Source organism: Neophocaena asiaeorientalis, unplaced genomic scaffold, assembly GCF_003031525.2.
Source record: "Neophocaena asiaeorientalis asiaeorientalis breed wild unplaced genomic scaffold, Neophocaena_asiaeorientalis_V1.1 scaffold489, whole genome shotgun sequence".
Lineage (NCBI taxonomy): Eukaryota > Metazoa > Chordata > Mammalia > Artiodactyla > Phocoenidae > Neophocaena > Neophocaena asiaeorientalis.
The window spans coordinates 1153401-1160286 of record NW_020174791.1 but is presented as its reverse complement, the minus strand read 5'-3'; positions in this window follow the sequence as shown (position 1 = coordinate 1160286).

The window sequence follows — 6886 nt, the reverse complement described above, 5'->3', positions numbered from 1 at the left end:
TAGGGTTTCATTAAAAGATGCTTTCTACGAGTTGAGATATTCCAAAGCACAATTATGTAATTTCTAAATTAAATCCTAGGCTGTCGGGACTCACGTGGTTTCATTGGTTCCCTCCCTCCCTTGCTTATGTGGGGATAAAGGCAATGTCTTCCTTTTTGCACGCTTTGTTTTCAATAATTATAATTTTCCAAAAGCCTCAAAAGCTGAAGTTTTTGTTGTTGTTTTTACTCTAGTCATTGGATTATTGGATGCAACCAAAACACAGAGGATTTGTTTACAAGAGGGTTTGATGCCATTATAGGACATTGGAAATTGATTTACAAAGAAGCTCTTCAAAGGCTCAAGCATTTCTAGAATCTTATTCCAGATGAGCAGCAAGAGAGAACCCATATTGCCACATTGAAGGACTTCTTAAAATTCAATATTTGCTTGTCTTAAAGCGTTGCAGTTCAGTTACTCTAAGTGTATACAGATACACAGTTGTAAATTTTTGACAACTATCACTTCTATCATTTGACTGTTAGATTGTCTCAGCCTTTCAGACACAAGTTTGAATTACATGTGCCCCTCAACACATTCCTCCGTTTCTGCTTCATATGTTTCTTACTTTAATAAGAATATGGCTTTTACCCTGAAACTCGTATCAAACATGTGCACATGTCATCACCATGTCAACTAAAAAAAAAAAAAAAGCACAACCTAAAAGTTGAGAATTAGGTTTCATTTGGCAGACAAAACTGAGGCCTTAAGCCCGGGATGCAGCCTCTCAGATGGCTCTGAGGGACGGCTCCTAAGAGGTAAGGGAGAAACCAGGATGTACAGGGGTTTTTGCAGCAAAAACCAGGCAGTAGGAGCATCAAAAGATGTTAAATAAAGAAAACCAGACATCTCAAGCTAATGAATTTGGTACTTTTCTCTGTATGGGAAGATATAAGGGTCTGAGCTCATTGAAATCATTCCTTCGATTTTCACCTTAGCTATCTAGGGCCAGAGCCCTGTGCCCATCCTGAGTTCCCTCAGGGCTCACCTTGGGGGCAGCTGTACAGTGGTGGCTTGACGGCTGCAGCATCCTTTGTTTGTTGATAAGGCAGGCAGCATTTTTTATTCACAACCACAATAAAACCGACCAGTTTTACCTTCAATGTGGAATTTTCAACCTAATTTGCAATAGCGCTCACCATAGTCTCGGGCATTTTGCTTCCAACAGAATGGAAACCTAAAAGCTGTATTTTTAGTTCATCGATTGGATTAGAAAATATCGAGCCAGTCTTGGAATTCACAGGTTCTGTACTGGAAGTACCAGATGTCATGATTTCAAACGGACTTCCTTTCCAGTTTGCAAATCTTTCTTCTGCCAGCGGCCCTAACACATCCATAGCTAACTTCTTGATCATTCCTTCGTGCCCAAGAAAACTTAAAATCTGAACTGAGCAGCCTGAGTTTGTGAATGTTGACTGAGAACCAAATGCACAGTCTAAAAGTTGAGAGTTATGTTTTATTCGGTGGACTTTCTGAGGACTTCGGTCCCAGACGTAGCATCTCAGATAACACTGAGAAAATTGTTCTGAAGAGGGAAGGAGGGGAGGGCAGAGCCAGGATATATAGGAATTTTGCACCAAAGACCAGGTAGTCAGAACATCAAAAGATGACTGTTAATTAAAGAAAACCAGACATCCCAATTAATGCATTTAGAGATTTTCTATGTATGGGAAGATACAAAGTCTGGGCTCACTGAAATCATTCCTTTGATATGCACCTCAGCTCTCTGGGGCCAGCATCCCATGCTTTCTCATCCTGAATCCCCTCAGCGTGCACCATGGTAGGGGGGTGGATGTAGCAGCTAAATGCCGGGGTGGGGGGGTGGCATCCTGCCTCCATCCTGAGTTCCCTCAGGGCTCACTGGGCAGGTGTAATGTGATGGCTTGATGGCTGCAACACCCTTTGTTTACTGATATGGCAGCAATATTTTTCCTTCACAGGAAGAAGAGCATTTTGATCTAGATAAAAAATCAGCGTTTGATCTAAATGAAAAATCAGGCCTTATGGAGCCACGTGTAAGAAGCCTTCTGCAGCCACACATGGTAAGTCCCTGTCTTCGAGCAAAATCTTCTTAATATGACCGCTGAAGTTGGAAGTAGGGGCCGCTGTGTGGTCAGCATCCTTCCTGCTACCCACAGGCAGAGGGGCCACATGGAAGGGCATTCTGTGCCAGCTGTGGCTTCAGCAGAATTTTAGCGACCAATGGAAGTTCAGGACTTGTTTTTTCATTAAATGTGTACTTTCATTATTTTAGCTCGTTGCTGACCAAAAAGTTCATTATAAAATTTTAAAAGCAATATCAAGTAAAATAAATATTTGGTGGTGTATTTGTCCTGACGATAAAGAAAGGCTTGTTTGTAGCTGAGCCTATGGCTGCTCCTGTCTGTCTGTTCTAAGCAGGACTGCTGGCCTCTAGTCTTCACCGGGCTTCACACACGTCTGCACATAAGGTCCTACCAGCCCCACTGACTGCCCGTTGGGGGCTTTGAAGTCTTTCAGGTGGTGGCGCTGGCCATAGCACAACTGGCTGTTCACCAGGTTGGCTGGCGTGGGGCAGCAACATGAGACACTTCTCCCCTTGCTGGAGGGAGGCCAGATGGAGGGCGTGCTCACTGTCACTCATGCATGAGCAGTGCCCAGTGGTGGTCCCCACTTGGAGGCAGGTGAGACGTCCTGGGTCTGGAAAAGGTTGAGAGCAAGGCTGGTCTGTCATCATCAGTGGGCTTTCAGCTTGAACCCCATGTGAAACTAAAACCTCTTGCTGCCAGCCTCTCATGCACTAGGAGATGAGAGCCTCAGGGAAACTGGGGGCCAAAAGCTGGCATCTGCTGGACCACATGGCCCTCGACATGAACATTCATCATAATACTTGGTTTGAAAATGAAAAATCTGGCACAAATGCCAAATTGATGGGTGTCTCGTCAACATGTGCAGACTGAGACAAAGGTCACTCTTATGGACTGAATATTGTCCACCCAAAATCCATATGTTGAAATCCTAACCCACAATATGATCGTATTAGGAGGCGGAGACTTTGGGAGATAATTAGGTCATGAGGGTGGAGGCCCCATGAATGCGATTAGTGCCCCTATAAAAGGGACCCCATAGAGCTTCCTTGTCCCTTCTGCCACATGGAGACAGATCATGGAGATGGCCGTCTATGAACCAGGAAGCTGGTCTCACCAGACACCAGGTGCCTTGATCTCGGACATCCAGGCTCCAAAACTGTGAGAAATAAGTGTCTGCTGTTTCTAATCCCCCCAGTCTGTGGTGCTCTGTTATTGCTGCCCGAATGGACCAAGACAGTCCCCCTCCTGGGGGACAGCCAACCATCCCTGCCCAGGAGTGTCTGGCCTCCCTGAGCCTCAGGAGCTGAAACCGTCTCCTCCTCCAGCCCCTCTGAACAGGGGAGCTGACCCTATACCTACTGTCAGCACCTCCTGCCCCACTGCTTCCATGACAAGCACAGTCTTCAGCACTTGCTCTCTTTCCCTAACACACACCCCAGAGCTCAGGCCAAATCTTCCGCATTAGGATTTCCTGCAGCAGGAACACCGACTCTGCCAGGGCCCTTCTCTATCCCAACCCCGCAAAACGGGAAAGCCTGGGGAGGGGGCTCCTTTTGGAGGTGTGATGAGCTGGGCCAGATAGGCGGGGTCTATCTCTCTGCTCTGCTCACCGACACGCACCTCATCTCCAGAAAAGGAGGTGGGGAAACCTAGCTGCTTGCACCTACCAAACAAAAGGGGATGAGGCCCCATGTATGAAGGGAATACTTGGTGGCATCTACCCGGGCTCTCGCCCTCCCTGGTCTGCACTCACAGCCTGGAGAGATTCCAGAGGTCCTGCTCCAGACATATCTCCTTCACGTGGCAGGGATGCAGCTGGACAGATGCTCTCATCAGGACCCAGAGTGATGGGGGGTACATGGCTCCCCAGGGAGGGATGCTGTACAAATATCACCCACCTTTGGGCAGGTAACATCCCCCATCTCCCTAGTTTTTGAAGATGTGCAGATTGAAACCCAGAGTCTTTCTCTGTCTCTACCAGAATCACACAGCTGCTTGGCTTAGGGTAGATGTTTGGACGCAGGTGTGTTTGACTCCTGCAAATGTGTCCAGGTGAGCATCTGACTCCACCTGCTCAACCCCATTAGCTCACTTGGAGGTCACCCCAAGACTGGGCAGCTTCCACCTCTGCACACAGCCAAGCTCTGCTCATTCGTCTCACCCCCTGCACCCCCTACTCCCCAGCACAACCAGGGAAGGTGAGGAAAGTAACCTCCAGGTGTCACTCCCTCCTGGCTCCTCCCACACAAGCAAGACAGCAGACTGTTCACGGAGCACAGGAGCCCTGTCTGGATGTGGACTGTGTCTGGAGCACCTCCGCTGGCCCTGGGAGAAGGCCACGTCCAGCACCTGCCTGGAGCAACCTCCCACAGGGTGTTAGTCTCTCTTACAACAGAAAAGAAATCAGTCCTTCCCCGAGCCACTTTGCACACCACGTGCATCGAGAGAGGATACAGGGCAATTTGTCCAAATTACAAACAGGAAGACATTCTAGACGGATCCGTTGCAATTAATGGCAAGGCTTTAATTCCAGGAGCTTGTGTGACAGGAAGAATGGCAGATGTAGTGGAGCCTGCCACTCCCTCCCCTCCCTGGTTCCCGGGCCAACTGAACACTCCTGTGGGAGCCTGCCCTTCATTCAGCCACAGATTTTGCTTTTATTGAGCACCTACTATGTGCCCAACATAGCTAAACACACTGTCAGTGTTTTGGGGGTCTGTCCAAGCAGGTCTGGGGCAGGAATGTAAGGATGAACCTGACCCCGGGGAGGAGGTGACTGGTGGCTTTGGGGTTTTCCTCTGGGGGTCTCCTGCTGCCCCAGAGTCATGTTTGTGGTCCTTTCATTCCTCAGAGGTTTACTACCCTCTTATGTCCTGACACCAAGCTACCTGGTGGGTAGAAATGATTAAGGCCAGAGCCGTGGCCACTCATGTAGATGAAGCACGAGAGAGGATTATCAAGGGAGCGGCAGAGGGCATGCTGGGGTCTGTGTGGGGTTTGGGGGGGCCTTGATCTGGCCAAGAGGTGGCTGGTCTGGGCAGGACAGGAGCCAGGCCAGGCTGGGGTGGGGTCTGGGGAGGGCAGGCCCAGCACGTGTCACCAAAGAGGGTGGAGAAGCTGGCACTGTGGGTGCCAAGGAGGATGGAGGGGACGTGGGCCCTGCCCTCTGGAGGTGGAGACGGAACAAACACAAGCACAGCAATTCAGCTCCTACTTAGAACTCCTCGTGCTTATACAGAGGGGGCTCAGGGGAGCTGATTGTCGGATATTCAGGAGTTTTGTGAGCAGGTTTTTCTGCAGCTCGTAGCTTAAATCGGACCCCTTGGGAGTATTGACACCATGGGAATTGGCGAAGACAGTGAAACAAAACTTGTGCTTTTTCTTCTTTTTCCAGCTGGTTTGTCAGCAAGGAGGAGGAAGCAGGACCCCGGGGGGTGGGCAGGATGCATGTGGGGTACAGCAGCCTGAGGGGAGTGTGCTGGGGCTGAGTCTGTGGGGTGGTTGGCAAGGAGAGGAAAGCAGGCCAACTCATGGAGGAACAGCAGCCCAAGGTGCAGGCTGGCTGGGGCCCACATACAGCCACAAGGTCATTTCCTGCAGGGTTGTGGGATGCAGCTGGGAGAGGCCCCGCTGGGGCTTCCTCTGTGGGGACAGGAGTGTGATCCACAGAGGAAGTTCCACAGAGGAGCCAGTGCCTTCACGGCTGGGCTGGGGGACAGGTCAGCTGGGAAGGCTGGACAGGCTGCATGTGTAAAAGCCAGACCTTCCCACCTCTGAAACTGAGCAGAATCCTGGAGGGCTCCTGGGCACGTAAGCCTTTCTGTGTCCCTTGTTTCTTGTTTGTAGGGAATAGACTCCAGCCCCCATGACCTTCCCTGAGTTTCAAAGAGCAGACACAAACAGTTGCTAATCAGGGAAAGGAGAGGATGCAGAGATAAAGGAGGAGACCACCTGAAGCCAGATTAAAGGAGTGCAGGCCCTGCACACACCCTGATCCTTATCAGCAACCCTGCCCTTGGACCATTGCTATAAAACTCCTCACCAAATCCCCTCGGGTTAGGACACACAGTTTCGTTTGTTTGTTTGTTTTTTTCCGGTACGTGGGCCTCTCACTGTTTTGGCCTCTCCCATTGCGGGGCACAGGCTCCGGACGCGCAGGCTCAGCGGCCATGGGTCCCAGGCCCAGCCGCTCTGCGGCATGTGGGATCTTCCCGGACCGGGGCACGAACCTGTGTCCCCTGCATCGGCAGGCGGACTCTCAACCATTGCGCCACCAGGGAAGCCCAGACACACGGTTTTTGAGGCACGAGCCCATTGTGTCTCCCTTTTCCTGGCAAAGCAATAAAGCTATTCTTTTCTACTTCACCTGAAACCCTATCTCAGAGATTCGATTTGGCACCGGGACACAGAGGCCAAGTTTTCAGCATCAACGGCACATGGACATTGAAAACACTCCAAAAATCAGCTCTGTGTCTCCAAACAGCCTGGATTCTAAGTTGTTCCAGAGTGAGAAGTTGTGGGCATGGGGGTGTGGGGTGTGAGGACACTGACCGCTGGCCACAGGGCAGGGGCTCTCGGCAGAACAGAAACCGGTCCAGGTGGGCCAGGCCAGGCCTGCACCCCGACGCTGAGTCCAAAGCCCCCCATACGCTGAGCAGATGAGGCCCAGGGCTCCCCTCAGAGCCTCCTCACTGAGTTTTGAAGCAACAAGGAAGGTTTTTGTTGTGCCACTTGAATTAAAATCTCTCCAGTTTGTGGAATTGTCAGCTGCTGGAGGA